The sequence below is a fragment of the Protopterus annectens genome, chromosome 8.part0, assembly GCF_019279795.1.
Source record: "Protopterus annectens isolate FY-2018-M chromosome 8.part0, PAN1.0, whole genome shotgun sequence".
NCBI classification, from domain to species: Eukaryota; Metazoa; Chordata; order Ceratodontiformes; family Protopteridae; genus Protopterus; species Protopterus annectens.
This window is the reverse complement of record NC_056741.1, coordinates 1,292,155,247-1,292,171,384: the sequence shown is the minus strand read 5'-3', so window position 1 is coordinate 1,292,171,384 and position 16,138 is coordinate 1,292,155,247.

The following is a 16,138-nucleotide window of genomic DNA, read 5'->3' as shown; positions in this document are numbered from 1 at the left end:
GAAGGCATTGTAGTAAAAGCTCCAAATTTAATTTGAAAATACTGATGCTGAACAGAGATATTTACAGATCATAAAAGAGTGCTTTACAAGTATGTGGACATCTGAGAAGTTCTCTCTATATCTATCAGGGCTCAAGAATTCCCAACTTCAGACTGACCAGAGACCTTTAGTTCCCCTAATCAATTCCTATGCTGTAGACAAAGTGCCACTGAGATGCCAAAGAATGTTATTGCGACTAAAAAGGTTCAATGCTAGGATAATCCATGTGTCTGGAAAACAGTTAGATGTTGCAGATGTGCTCTCTAGAAATCCTATACCTGACCAACTATTATGTCATACCAATGAAAATGTTACCGACTATGTGCAGAGCATAACAATGACTAGGCCAGTAACTCCTATACATGCTTAAGCAAACTACTCATAATGACCGAGAATTACAATTACAACCTGTTATCCAATATATTCATAATAGATGGCCAAATCACTGGACATAAACCAAACAGCTCATGCATAAGTATTATACAGTCACAGTACAGTTATCAAGACAGAATCCTAGTACTGTACCCTCAAACAGAAGTGCTACATCAGATATACAAAGGTAAGCAGAGTCTCATAAAATGTCAAGAAACTGACAGAATGTTACTTTTATGGCCAAACATCAGCCAAGACATCATAAGACCTTGTTTGTGGTGTGCACATTAGCCTCTGTTGCCTTATTTTCATCTCCTCCACCCTCAATCTCCCATCTCGTCCCACTCCCAACACATTCATCTCATCCCCTGTTGTTACAACTCTCTTGCACTTAAACTAATCTTGGACCTGGTACACGGACTATTTGGACACGTCCTTCTTCTTATAACAGTCTCTCAGAAAGCTCCATCCCCTTATTCTACCTTGTTTCTTCCTGCCTCCTTAGCTTATCTCCTTTCCCCCCAGTTGCACTCACCCAAGTTAGCACAGCGCATTCTGGTCCCACTGATAGTTTTTCTTTTCAGTGATCCACCTCTCATGGCTCTGCTCGCTCACTCTGCTTCTCTACCCTCCCCCCATTCCCACCCTCCCCACTTCCATTACACTTATACTCTCCTAGTCCACTCCCCCATATACCATCAGCCAATCAGCCATTCTACAACCACACCCATGTATCAACTACTAATTGCAAATAATGATTTAAACAAAAAACAATGTCCCCATACATCTTCACACTACAGATCTCACCACAACCTTATATACACTTCAAAATGCCCAACACTACACTGCTAATAATTTTCATTTTCACTCTCAACACTTTTCTTCTCATACTAATCCAAGTCACATCCCTCCAGAGCATGCAACTCCCATTATATTCAATAACTCCTATCCTAATTACAGCAACACAACTCAAGATAATTAGCTTCTCTAATATCTCATCTTTATTCAATTTTACCAATGTATACACTACCAAACTCAGAGTCTTCCCCATCAACAACAAACTCAAAATAACTCCCTATACTTTAACTAGGCCCTCTTCTAAAACCTACAATATCTCATACCTTGTAAATCATTTCTTCTTACTATCTCAAAGTGATGACATACACCCAAACCTCGGGCCTTCCTTCGCTCCCAAAATCAGCCATACTCACTTTTCCTCCTTTAAATCACCTACTAACACTTGAAACCTGTTCATAATGACAATTAACATTTGGAGTATTTGTAATAAAATTACAGAATTTCATGCCTTGTACCAGAAAAAATAAAATCACTGGTTACTATACTCTATGGTGTTGTGGATTTTTGGGGCATATTCCAGCTTGAGTGTGTCTTTTTGCATCATTTTGGTTGTATTTGATATTACTATCTCTCAATATACCTCTGATATTATGGCTATCACAGAAACTTGGCTAAAGCCACATATATCAAACACTGAATTAGTTCCAGCTGGTTACAGTGTCCTATGAAAAGATAGACTTCAATAGAAAGGTGGGGATGTAGATTTAATCTACCATAACTCCTTAACTATTACATCCTTTCCTAAACCTGCCCCAACCTTTGGAAACATGGAAATTTTATTAGCATCTTTACAAATTAATAATAGTAAACATTTATGCATAGCAGCACTATATATCCCCCCAGGCCAAAACATTCCTATTCTTGAAGATTTTCTATCTTGGACAACCCAAAACATATCTAATGAAACTGTAATTCTAGGGGATACCAACATTAATTGTCAAAATCTTATTTCAAACTCCACAGCTAATTGTATTAACCTGCACAGGTATACATAGCTTGTCACATGCCCTATACGAATACTAAACAAGCAACCAGAATCCATCTTGGACTAGATCTTAGCCTCAGATCCACACAAATATTCCAATACTGGTACTCTCCTTGATATATTAAGCAGCCACTTACCAGATTTTACACATAGAAAACATACCCAGGAACCCTAATGTCACTTCTATAGAACATCTAGAAACTTAATCAACCTCAACCAAATAACTTTCAATAACTCCCTAAAAGCCACAAATTGGAACCCACAAAAACATTACCATTAGACAATGCCATAAACTATTTTATCAAGGTCTTTCTTGATACCCTAAATACTTTAGCCCCACAAAACAATAAAAGTTTAATCAGGATCCTTGGCTTACAAAACCAACAAAGCAGATTCTTCATTCCAGGGACCAAGCCTGGAAAGAATGGCATAAAAACAAAAACAAAGCAAATGAAAGTAACTTCAAACAACTTCATAACAAAGCCAATAAATTAATAAAAAATGACAAAAATGGTTTTCACAACACTTATCTAGTCAAAGAAATAACCCAAAGAAATTCTGGAAATATGTCTCTTAACTCCTCAATCCTGGGATCACACTAAACCCATCACCATCCCCTGATAAAGACCCACAACAAATAGCTCACATTTTCAACTCCCACTTTATTGACAGCATTGTTAAACTTGCAAAGTACCCCATACAATAACAAACAAATTCAACAATGAGATAAACACAGAAAACCCAATTCTTCTGTATCCCAGCCTACATCCCTCACGTCACGTAGAAACCACTACCTATACCCCAGTAACTCCTATATTCTTCCTAAAAACCAGTAATCACCTCTCTAGTTTTCAACTTGCTAAGTAAACTAAGACCATGCTCGCTATCCGCCAATAACCTCCCCTCTGAATACTTGAAACTTGGTGCCAACTCAATAGCCTAAACCATCAGTATTCTAATTAATCACTCTATCTCAAAATTTACAGTCCCTCAAATTTAGAAGCAATCCATCATAACACATTACATAAAGATGGGAATACTAATGATTTAACTATCCACCCATTGCCATTCTCTAACCGTTATCTAAAATACTGGAAAAGTGTATGCACACTCATTTACTTCAACACTTTTCTGACAATAAGCTCCTTTCCCCAACCCAACATGGCTTTTATCCACTGATACTGTGAACAAAGCTCTGGACTCTGGCCTATTGACAACAGTAGTCTGACTAGACCTAACTGCAGTGGTGGTGCTGCGGTAGCATTGTCGCCTCACAGTAAGACGTTGTCCTGTTTGATTCTCAGCTAGATCGTCTTCTGTGTGGAGACATGCGTGAATGGGGGTATCTTCATTGAAGGTTGTGCGTCAGAGCTGGCAACTTGGCACGTAAAAATCTACTGCCAATCATTAGCGGGCCGGAGTTCCACTGTGGTGACCCCTAACCGGGAAAAGCCAAAAGACACAACAGTCTTATTAGACCTATCCAAAGCTTTTGACACAGTATCACATACTAAACTACTCCAACAACTAGCAACAATAGAATGCTCCAAACAGACCCTCACCTGGTTCGCCAACTACCTGAACAACAGAGAGCAATCTGTCAGATGGCAAACCAAGCAATATGGATATCTGGTTAATAGGACAGGAGTCCCCTAGGGGTTAATTCTTGGACCTTTGCTTTATAATGTATTTATAAATTATCTAAACAAAGTCTCCATATAAAGTTTATCCAGTACACCAGAGACTCCACTATCATATCCTCTGCTAGCAACTTCTCTGATCTCCTAAAAATAATATGAAATGCCTTCACAACCATAGAAACTTGGCTAAATCCCAAAATCTCTAAACTATTACTATTTTTGTCTAAGCCACACCCACAGGACTTTAAAATTTATTCGCAAAACAACACAGAAATTAAAGTAGTGAAGACAGCAGAATTACTAGGCATTACTATAGATGACAAACTATCTTTTGAATATCATATTCTAAATACAATACAGAAAACACATTTTAAACTAGGCAAAATCTACAAACATAAACTCTACATGGACAAAACCACAAAAATAAAACTGGCAAGAACCCTCTTGCTTCCTTCCCTCCTCTATGGTTCCCCCATCTTTACCAACCTACACACATCTCTAATTAACAAATTACAATCATGCTGTTAGAAAATTGCAAAACTTGCCTCACACATCACTGCCAGGCCATTAAGGTACTGAAATGGTTTGAATTTCCCCAATACCTTCATTACTAATTACATTAGTAATGAAGGTGCTGCCAGAGTAAGCCATTCACAGCTAATACATAGACAACAGTTACAAACGGAAATGATAATGCTGAGTCAAGACTTGAGTATACAATTATTGTGTACCATACATTCAAATAAAATGACCAAAAGGCCAAAGATTTATGTAATAAGTTTTATGACTGATACCATTGTGCACACCCATTACCTAGCCATTAAACAGGCCAAGCTGTCTGCCTGAAGCTAGTGGAGGAGAAAACCAGGAACAGAACAGCTGCAACATTGCAGAAAACTACCAAACCACAATCCTACATAGTGAAAACCATAGTTCAATGAACATATCCAATTGTTTCCAGATGAGTGTCAACCTGAATGCAGTGTTCCAGAAAAAACAATCATATCAGGAGAGGTAGCTTTAATCTACCCCAGCACATATACAATGGTACCCTACTCCAAGCTCATCCCAAAATAATTCAGTGATGCTGAATTCCTTATAGCCTTCTTAAAACTCAGTAAAACTAAGCAACTTTTTATTACAATTGTGTACATCTCCCCTGGTGACAACACTCCCATACTAGAAGACCTGTCTTGGATGTCACAAAATATTTCCAATTTAACAATAATCATGGATGATGTCAATATCATTTGGTAAAACTTATTCTCGGACTTCGCTGACAACAGTTTAAATCTTTTCAGGTTCACACAACTTATTACAACGCTGACTAGAATTCCTAAAAGCAACAACCAAGGATTAATTTTAGACTGGATTTTAGTCACAGATCCAAATAAATATTCCAACTCTGGTACACTCTCAGATGCATTCAGTGATCATCTACCTGCATATACATACAGGACAACCACCCAATCACCCAAAGGTCATAATTATAAAACCTCCCACAACCTTACTAACCTTAACCCGCAACACTTTATAAATATGCTAAAATCCTTAAACTGGTCCATACTGAAAACAATACCCCTAGATGACGCAGTTAATTACTTCAACCCTTAATACCCTAGCTCTGCTTCGAACAAAAAGAACAAAAATCAGTCATGCACTCTGGCTAACAAAGTCCACATAAGAACTACTAGTAGACAGAGAGACAAAGCCTGGAAGGAATGGCCCAAGAACAGAAATTATCTAAATCTACAAATCTACAGACATCTATGATCTATGCAATTAGACAAAGAAGCTTATAACCATTGTTGATACAATACTTTACACAACAACTAACAGATCATAAAAAGAACCCCAAATAATTTTGGTCTATTATCTCGTCAGTTCTCACCCCAGGGTCCAAACAAAGTCTTACCCATTCACAGATAAATCTCCATCTCAAATTGCAGAACTGTTTAATACTAACTTTATAGAAAGTATAGCTAGCTTGGTCAATGATCCTAACAAGCCCCTCAGTCACAACCCCACATCATCTAAAGACATTGCATTCCCTTCCTTCGCTTCTCTAAACCTCCTAGCCTCTCACTACTTACTGTATGCACAGCTATATATGTAATCTACTACACAAAATAAAACCCTGCTCTCTTTCCCCAGATGACCTTCCAGCTGAATACCTGAAAATTTCTGCTAATTCCATTGCCTACCCTGTTAGTATTCTCATCAATAGATCCATCATAGAATTCTACATCCCCTCCCTTTAGAAAAAATCAATCATAACCCCATTACACAAAGGAGGAGATTCTACTGAACTGTCTAACATCCGCCCCATCACAATCATATTTTCTCTCTCCAAACTCCTAGAAAAATGTATATATAAACAACTCCTTGACCACCTTATCCATAATAACCTACTAACACCCACCCAACATGGCTTTAAACTTGCTCATAGTATAACAACCACACTAATATCCTTCACAGACATAATTAATAAAGCAAGATACTCTGGCCAACTAACATCAGCACTATTTCTTGATCTATTGAAAGCTTCCAATACCATTTCACACCCCAAACTCTTACAACAACTTTCTTCCCTTAGCCTTTCTAATACCTCTCTACAGTGGTTTTCTAACTACCTGTCCAACAAACAACAATGCATAAAATGGCAAGAATGCCTCTGTCAATGTCTAACCAACAAAACGGGTGTTCCACATTGATCCATCCTTGGCCCCCTCCTCTTCAATGTCTTCATAAATAACCTCCACACCGCATCCAGCCAAAGCTCCCTAATCCAATATGCTGATGACTCAACTCTCATCTCCTCCTCCAATAACATAGCACACCTTGGCCAAACGACCCAAACTGCCTTCACTTCCATCGAGACCTGGCTCAATAATGCTCAACTATTACTTAACCTCAATAAAACCAAACTCCTCCTTTTCACAGCAAGGACCCCCTCAGCTAACTTTAAGATATTTTCATTAAATAACACAGAAACTGAAGTGGTCACATACACCAAATTATTAGGAGTCACAAAAGATAATAAACTTACCTTTGATCTTCATATACATAACACTATCAAAAAGCACACCACAAACTAGGGATGCTCTATTGACACAAATACTTTGTGGATACAGCCGCTTAAACAACATTAGCTACAACCTATCTGCTGCCCTCCTTGCTATATGATGCCCCCATTTTAACCAACCTTCAGACTATACTAAAAATAAGCTTGAATCCTTCTATAACAAAATCACTTAATTTGCTACACAAATATCTTACTACAAACACCACTGCTCTGCTGTTATCCCCCTTAACTGGCTAGAACTCCTGTAATATCTAAACTATCTCCGACTAAAAATTGCCTATAAAATTATGTACAAACCTAAAGCCTGTCCTGCCTTCAGTTCAATTGTCTAAATCTGCACCCCCACCCAGGCTCTCTGCTTCTAATTTTATATAAACCAAACAAAAGTGCCAGACAATGTCTATAATCCTACTTATTGACCAAACTATGGAATACTCTACCCCTAGATATCAAACTACACCTCTAACGCTAAGAATTTCAAGCTTAAAGTAAAAGGTTTCCTAAGCAGGTCTCACATCTGTCCCTGTTCCAGATCAGGCTGATTTAGACTCCCTTTACTTTACCCTAGTTCAACTACTCCACTGCCTACTTTCCTCCCCATTTGCCTCCTTTCTTCCACCTTTACCTAAATGATGACTACCACCTTTGCCAATTTCACCTTCTATCTTCCATCCTAGATTCCCTGTCCTACTGTAACTAACCACCAGCTCCTTGTGCTGTTGAATCGCCCTTTCATCTTTTATTGAATCTATATCTTAAGTCTTCTTCTCCTCCCCAGTCTATCATCCTTTACCTCCCTTATCTCATTCTAACTTTGTTTCTCTGCTATTTCTACTAACAAGCAAAAGATCTCAGTATTTACACAAATAATCCTATCCAATTATACAGACTCTTTTTTATTGTCTTTTACACCTATCTACACAATTCCTTCATGATACAACCATGCCTCCTACAGAAACATCCTGTCTGACATGTTGTGTTAAACTTCCTATGCAGAATAGATGTCTGCAAATATAATTGTTAATCTGCTCGGTAAAATTTATGAATGTTAGTTTTGCTCAGACATGCTTTCTTATCTGCCACATAAAAATTGTAAATATATGCCTTTTTGGTTCTTCTGTAAACTGACTACACTTCTTTGTTTTAGTCTTGTAGTTAATTATGTAAAAGCTATATTTTTCTTTTACTTTGTATTGAAGATTTTCTCTGTGAGCCTCCAATGAAAATGGGTTTCTCGTCTAGTAGGACTTTCCTGGTAACCAAATGTCAAATGAATAAATAAATAAAATCAGTTTGAGCCAATAAATAATGAAACTGATGTCTAATAATCCATAGTTGTTTTCTTAAAATGTTACTTTGAGTGGACATTTGGAACAAGGGTGGTAGTTTGAGTTCTGTGCTCAAAGTGGCAGACTGCATGCTGTATAGCTAATGCAATGGAGTATGACTATTCCTGTTACTGAGCCAGTTGACTCTGGTCTAGTGATTGTAAAATTCCTGATAGTTGTTATTGTAACCTGTCTCAAAGTTTTCTTTCCACAAGTTCAAATTCAGTTCATAGTCTCAGTTCAAAATGACTAGGTGTGGTCAAGAAATCCATATTCTGAATAACTTCAGAAACTGTGACACACAGAGTCATTGAGACAGTTGAGTAATTTTGCATGTTTCTTGCTAGTAATGCATTTTCTAAAGCTAGAGCTGTCTCATCTAGTATCTGACACCCATTGCCAATCTAGCGCCATACCCCCTCAGCTCTTCAAGGGAAGAGCAAAGAAAAGGGTTTGTAGCAATCTGATCAGCTAGTTACAACAGACCCATGCCCCTGAAACTCTTCAAGCGAAGAACAAATAACAAAAATGGGAATATGGCGGTACAGCAAGGAAGTACACATCTGCACTTCTTAATCACATCCCTAACGCTTTGCACCTGGGGTAGCTGCCCTCTCTGTCCAATCCGTGCTACACTACTGGCATTTTCAGATGTTTTGTAAATAACCACACCAGTATTATGTAGTAACTATAACGTTTTTAGAATTAGCCTTGAGTGTTGAATATATGATTAATCTGTTGGTTCACTGGTTGGCTGGTTAATCTATTGAGCATCACCATACTTCATAATTTTGAAACAAAAAAATTCTTTGTGGAGGACGTGATGATAAGTGAAATAAAGCTGCAACAATCTTTGTATATATTGTGAATAGTGGCATAACTAGTGGGGTAGTCACCCTGGTCACAAATGTACTAAGGGGCATGATCAGCAGATGCTGATTAGTCATCAGTGCTGTGCATTACCATCATTCAGAAATGAATGCCAATATTGCATTTGTGGTCAGAAGTGAAACATTTAAAAGGAAAAAATAGCTTTTTCATTTTTTTCAGAACTGAAGTATTTTAGTGCTCAGTGTATGGAATAAAATGTAGCTGTTTGCTACAGTTTAAAAATGAAAAAAAAATTTAACTCCTCAAATTAGAGGTGGCAAGGGTGCCAGACTGGGAAATTACATCAGGCACCAAAATAGCTAGCAACAACCACTGCGTGTGAAATTGAATATGTAACATAGTGACTGCCACTTTAAGGCTATCTGATATTGCCATTTTATGAATATACATATCACATAATAAACTGCATTTCTAAGCTAGAGTCAATTGGTGCAAGATGCCTGAAGTACTAATATTGTTTCTTTTAATGGCATGTTGTTCAGAATAAACATTTCCTGCTGTACTAAACTGATGGTGTATCCTGAGATTTCAGACACTACCAATGAGTACTACTAGATAACCACAGGTAGGAATGGTAACAGTAGAATTACTTAGAAGTCACTATAAAAAGCTGTACCTAATGCTTGTGATCCTTCCCACACTAGACCACGGGACAAAATCACGGCTCTGTTATTGCTTACCAGTTCCTTCTACAGGGATAAGTATGTTTTCAGTCAAAGAAAACCTTACGAAAACTTAAGGCCTTGGTTCAGCTGGACATGATGGCCTAGTCCCATTTCATAAAACTGGCATTATAGTCCCTTGCCATCACTTTCGTGATCATGTAACCAGAAGCATAAGAGAGGGTCAGGTCCTTGCATTGTGGGAGGAAGCACATATAATGCCTCTTCACAAGGGAAGTACACCTGTTGAACCAAATAATGATAGATGGATTGTCATGTTAAACATAATGGCAAAGATATCAGAGCATATCACGGCCCAGTGACTGATTAAACATGCCGAGTCACAATACAGCTTTAAAATGAGCTTTTCACTAAATAAAGAAAATGTCTAATCAGATGGAGACATGATATACTCCTAAGAATTTAAAATTGACTAAAAAATTTCAAAAGGTTCAATTATATGGCCATTACTCTTTACGTTTTGTATAAATTCATAGCATCATAGGATCATAGGAAGTTACTAGGCTAATGGCCCTAGGGCCCTTACAAGCCTAGCCAAGTTCTACCATTATTTTCACGTTATATAACAGACAGCAATGCCTAGAACAGTATTCATAGTCTTATTGTGAAGTATAAAACATTGCCTTGCACTGAAATCTAGAACTTGCAGCTAGATAGCAGTTCATAGAAACATGTAGTATTATAGGGTAAATGCCTAAAAACAGCAGAAAAAGAGCTGAGTAAATGACAGCATTATGCCATGAAAGTCATGCCATTTTAATGTGTGTAAAAATAGATGCAAATGAAAATTGGGGAAAGCAAGTCAAAATTTATAGACGTTATTTGTGATGTGGTACAACCACTTGTACATGAAGGCAAACATCACATCAAGAATATGACCTGTACAACAATGCTGATTATGCAGCAGCATTTATTTAGCACAGCTAGTGGTCTCCCAAGGGTGCAACATAGCCATATGTGCAAAGAAAATTGGTAACACTAAAGATTGATAGCATACCTGCTGGATGACCAGCAGCTATTGAACTAATTTTGATCAAAGAGACATTTTACACATGTTGGTTTACCTGTATGGCCGAGAAACTAGAAATGGAGAAATGCATGGACTTCCCATACCAGTGAACAACAAGGTGTGTGGAGCTGTTACTACAAGGAATTTTCAGAGACATATTGGTGACACACGGAGTATCTCACAGTCATTGGCCTATAGAATACCAAAGATGTTCCTCAATAAATTGCTGACACGTGTAGATAAGCACATCTGCTTTCCCAACACAGCAGGAGAGAGAATCACCACTATGTGTGGCTTTTTTTATATTGTTTTCTTCCCGGAAGTGCTTGGGAATTGTTATCCATGTGGGAATGAAGACCCCGCCTGTTGTCCATAGACAGTATTGTCAACATGTCTCATAGCACATATACTGCACTGTGTCCTGACAGCACCCATGTATTAAATCAACATGTCTCATAGCACATATACTGCACAGGGTCCTGACAGCACTCATGTATTAAATCAAAATGTCTCATAGCACATATACTGCACAGTGTCCTGACAGCACTCATGTATTACATTAATATGTTTCATAGCACATATACTGCACAGTATCCTGACAGCACCCATGTATTAAATCAACATGTCTCATAGCACATATACTGTACAGGGTCCTGACAGCACTCATGTATTAAATCAAAATGTCTCATAGCACATATACTGCACAGTATCCTGGCAGCACCCATGATTCCCACACATGACATGCCAGTCATCTGCATTGCCACTTCCTGCACAGTGACATCCCAATGGGGTGATCATAAAGGTAAGTGCAGACATACTGATGCACCCACATGTCAAAAGCCTCAAACAGTTTGTGCATATCTCTAACTCCCCTATGTCTCTTTAAAACCTGTATGTTCCTATTGTGTTGCAGTTAATGCGGGATACTCAGTGGAGTCCTGGTTGATGATGCCTATATGGAGCCCACAAAGCATGGCAGAACATCAGTGTAACACCACCATACCGCTCAACTGTAAAATGTCCAAAATTGACCAGACAAACTCTGTACTGCTGTATCTGTTATACTTTGTCTCAGAACAAATTCTTGCCAAACAGTTAATTCTTACTTCCTTATTTTATAAACAGGACACCATAAGCCCACAGCTATATGTTATTAATATCTATGCTAGACATTTCTAATATATCAACAAATAACTGTTCTTGCAAAGCAAGCTATATTATTTTGAAAACTTGCTGTCAGCATTGCATATTTTTCTTTTCTGCACACACAATATTTTTGGGAAAAGCATTTTAATTTACACAATATCTATCAATTCCCACTTTTTTTATTTAAGGTCCATGAAATTGTAAGACAATTTACGAAACTTTATTTAAGGTCCATGAAATTGTAAGACAATTTACGAAACAATACGCTCTTCAGTACCTTGAATGCCGCGGTGGTACGGCGGTAGCGTTGTTACCTCACAGCAAGAGTTTCTCCCGTTTGATTCTCGGCTGGGCTTGGGAGTGCCTTCTGTGTGGAGTCTGCATGTCCTCCCAGCGGTTGGGTAGCATTCCAAAGACATGCGTGCGTAAATGGACGTGCCTTTGTTGAAGGTTGGGTGTCGAGCTGGCACCTCAGTGTTTTGTAAAAATCTACTGCCAATCATTAGCGGACTGGAGTTCCGCTGTGGCGACCCCTTACCGGGAAAAGCCGAAAGACAAACAGCAACAACGCTCTTCAGTACTTTGCATCTCTCTATCCACTGCTACAAACGAGTAATACGATCTTCAGTGCCCTGCATCCCTCTATCCACTGCTACATACGAGTCCCTTGCATTTATTTCTATTTTTTCTTACACTGTACCAGCGTTAACAGATGTAACTTGATTAATGCTTTTATTAACACAGATTTTAACACACATACAAACTGCTGTGATTAAGAAGATAATGACGATAAGAGCAATTAATGCAGAAATTATAGTACCCCATCATAGAAACATAGCCGTTATTACTTATCTATTTTTAACTGTTTTTATGCTTCCTTAAGCAAGTTGTCAGTCTTGCAGTTACACACAAGCATTTCAAAATCTTGTCAAGTTAACCCTTGCTTTACAAGGCAAAACCTTGTATTAGAAACAAGCATATTTCTTTTGCATTGCATAATTTCATTATTGCTTTGGGAAAAGAATATTTAAAAAAAGCAATTTACAGGAAAATGTGATCCTCTGTACTTAATAGCCTTTCTTCATTGTTAACAACAGTTACTTGTTTGACAGTTTTATAACACATCTCTTCTGTTATATCTGAGATAAAGTTGCATTTGCTATTAACTTTGTAACTTTCTATATTGCCTTAGAGAGGCACCATACCAGTGAAAAATTCAGCTGCTGAAATAGCACCATTTCCTATGTCCAACTGTTTTAACTTTTCCCTAATTTTTTATCATGAACCTCCCTCTTTCTCTGGTGATTTTTTTTTTAATTTTCATTATTGGAACTGCATACTCTATGTTGCATAATTTCTTCTCTTTCATTTCTTCCTTAAAATAAGTATTATGTGTTAACTCCCATGCTGTTTTTATTTTATCAACTGTAAATGTTTTTTATGGCTGATTGTTGTACAACTCTACTTTTATAAGATTTTTAAACATAAAACCTGTATGTGTAACCTCTACAGGGACTGCATGTAATGACATTTTCCCTCTGTAAGGAATGTGGCTAAAAACCCAACAATTTGACTTGTCACATGCCTTTGCAAACAAATTTTGCATGTCGAAAATATATTGAAATCAGGTATCCGATCATGATATCCCTGTTCTCATGATTTATTATATCTGAGTATCTCTCCCCATTTTTTCTTTGCAATTGTTTTATTTGCATAGATTGCCTTGTTCTGTTTATAGATTGCTATTATAGAAGCAAATTTAAACTTTTGTAAGACTGTTAACAGACTGTTACTGTACTGATACTGTTTGTTATTAACTTACACTGATTTTTATGAACCGACATGGTGTGCTGCTTTTGCATGGATTTTTATTAGCTGAAAATGCTATTAGTCTATGGCTCTGTACTTTACTACCTGTATGTACTGCTGTGTATTATTACCCGGATGGCAGTTGCACCAGTTTGACTAATGATGTTTTTGCTGTACTAGTTTGTTTATAAGACTGTTTGCTGTTATATTTTATGTAATACATTCTTTTGAAAATATGACATTACAGTCACTGTTTTTTACCAATATTGATCCTGTTTGCTGTATGCATAAGCTGCATTTGGAGACATACTGTACTTTTAATGTGGGGGGGTTGACCCTGTTGTTACTATAGAACCTTTTGTCATTTAGGATCTGTCAGAGGTACTGCCTTAAATGTTACTCCATTTCCAGATGTAGATGTGGACTTAAATATCCAACATTTAATTGCATTGTTTAGTTTTGCATATACCATTTGCACTATTGTAAATGTATTTACTGTATTTGTATTAACTTTATTTTTATGTCTTTTACTGTCCCCTTTGTTTAACATTAAGTTTTGTATGGTAACATTGTCTTTTATTGTTTTAAAAGATCCCTGTACTTTGCTGCCAACTGATAACCTGTATTTTGTTAATTTATTGCTTTGCCTGCCATGATCTGGTATTTCATAGGGTATACTTTATTTTTTCTGTATCCCTCTGTGTTTGTTCGTGTGACTGATTGTCCCTTAACGTATTTTCTTTATCTTGATTTCTTTCCCTATTTTTGGGTTTTGAAGAAGCATTTTTGAACTTTGTTGTGTATCTGTCTGTCTGTAATCCTGGTGGAGCAGAAGCTGCTCGTGTTCCCCCTGTGTTTGTTTTATTTAAGACCATGTAGTACATCCCCTTCCTTTCACCATGTAGTCTACAAGCTGTTTGTGTACATTTCCTATTTGCATCTGCAATACTGCTTACTTTTTTAAACTGTCTAGCACTCTGGCTTAATCTCCGAGTCTGCACCTGTCTGTCAGGCAGAAACTGATTTTAAAGCTGCATGTGTATTTTGCAGAATGTCATTAGCTGTCTGACGGAATTGCTTTAACATAACATCCTGCCTGACTAAAACATTATTTTTTTTTGTCATGCTATTTAGACTGTCTGTAAAACAGTTACGTGAGTCTAGACACTCACCTGTTTTAGCTGCTTGCTTTGCTTTGCCATTTGTCAAAGCATTTACTGTAGCCTTTCCTGTATATTTTTTATGTGCTTTGATTTTGACAATACTAAACTTTCCCTGTAAATCATTTTGGGAATGAAGGTTCATAACTCTCATACTGGAGCATGTTTTAGGGGTTTGCCAACACTGTTGATGAATCTCCTTCTGACCCAAACTGCACGTGTAAATGCAAAAAAATTTAAATAAAGCATTATTTGAAATAGACCACATGGTGTATGTCAACCATTGTTTAAATGCCAACATGTTGAAACAATTATTATTGTGTCTTGCCACTGAGGCAGTCTGTAATAAGCAAGACTATTGAGATATATCAGCAGGATAAATAACTGTCATTTCTTCTGAACCCTGCCCAATGTAAACCTTGCTGGGCTTCTTGTAACTGTCTTGTCAGATTAACTTCTGTAGTTTGTGCCCTTAGTAAATGTTGTTGGGCTCTATCTGATTGTTACGTTAAACCAGAAATGTCATTATGTAAAGTCTGAATGCTATGCTGAGTCTGTTGCTTTAAATGGCATTATTGTCCCTTACTTACTGTCTAGGGAAATTTTGAAAAGCTGTGAAAACCTTTTCTTTAAAAGGTTAATATTAATAGCACACTGTACTATGTTAGAACTTTTTCTGTTTGTTCATTTGCAATATTTACTATAAATAACATGTTTATATAGTCTATTACATTACTAACAATAATTGCATATACTTGTACTGTATGAGATTTAGGTGACTGCAGAACGTACATTAAACTGTTGTATATGTGAAGAACTAACAATGCTAGAATCAAACAGATTGTTTATCAGAATAGGATATATCTTATGGTATGGCTTACATACTAGACTCCTGTGACAAAATAGATAGAAGTTAAGAAAGTTACTTCCACATAAAAAACAGTCTTTATGAATTGCTGTACATTTTGTGTGTGGATTATAGGCATTTATACATTTACAAATACAACTGTTATCTAATGTCTGAACATTAAACATTTCAGATTTACATTTCATGTCTGGCACAAAAAGTTGAACCATGTAAAGTTATATATACAATATGTGGGCAGTGTAAAGTTAACTGTCTGTACTTGCAT